Here is a 702-nt window from a genome sequence, read left to right on the forward strand (position 1 = left end):
ATTTGAAAGTATGAAGTGATGTTGAGTCGTTACAGTGTTTTAAGTGAATCTGAATCTAAACTTAAAAGATTGATATTTTTGCATTGACCTTATTAGTTGGATATAGATAACTTGTTCATTTTCAAAGTTGGTTAATGTGAAGAAGAAGAGGATGTTAAAAAAAAAAATCCTATTGTAGCCAAATGCATCTTAGAATGATATGCAGACAGTGTATTGTTGATCAACTTCCCTAGGCTAGACTTTATGGAAGCCGCCTTTTTTGTTTTATTATTGTTGTTGTTTGAGAGAAGGTGAAGTATGTAATAGAGATATTTAAGGTGTCTTTTGTCTTCTTTTAGGCATTTGTGCTCTGTAATGCATATATGGGGCAATGGGCAACCAATTTTTGTGTTGTTTTGTGCCCATGTATGGCATGGTTTGTTTGGTGTGGTACTTGGTTACATGTTTTGTAGAGGTGCAGGTTTGTAGGTAGAGATACAAAGTTGAGTAAATTAAGTGTTGTATCTTTGTGGTGTCTGCGTAAAGCTGGTAGTATTTGTGAACATTTATCATGTGGTGACATAGACGTATTGAATAAGGTGTTGAACTGCTTTGCCCTTGTGTATGGATGTTGCTGTAAGGGGAAAACTTAATAAAGATAAGTGGTCTGTCATTGTTGTTTGTATGAATTTAGTAGATATCATCATCATAAAGGAAAGTGGT

General features: G+C 34.3%; 1 protein-coding gene and 1 long non-coding RNA gene across 2 annotated transcripts in view; both read left to right on the plus strand.

The window, feature by feature from the left end:
* The window catches only part of LOC119584987, a 25,600-nt gene that overhangs the window by 23,773 nt on the left and 1,125 nt on the right, over nt 1-702 (plus strand). The gene's annotated exons all lie outside the window — the stretch shown is intronic.
* Nucleotides 1-702, plus strand: part of LOC119584986 (THO complex subunit 7 homolog) — a gene marked incomplete in the record, with an annotated part of 9,088 nt that overhangs the window by 7,332 nt on the left and 1,054 nt on the right.

This window comes from Penaeus monodon, chromosome 19 (assembly GCF_015228065.2).
Source record: "Penaeus monodon isolate SGIC_2016 chromosome 19, NSTDA_Pmon_1, whole genome shotgun sequence".
In the NCBI taxonomy this organism is placed as follows: domain Eukaryota; kingdom Metazoa; phylum Arthropoda; class Malacostraca; order Decapoda; family Penaeidae; genus Penaeus; species Penaeus monodon.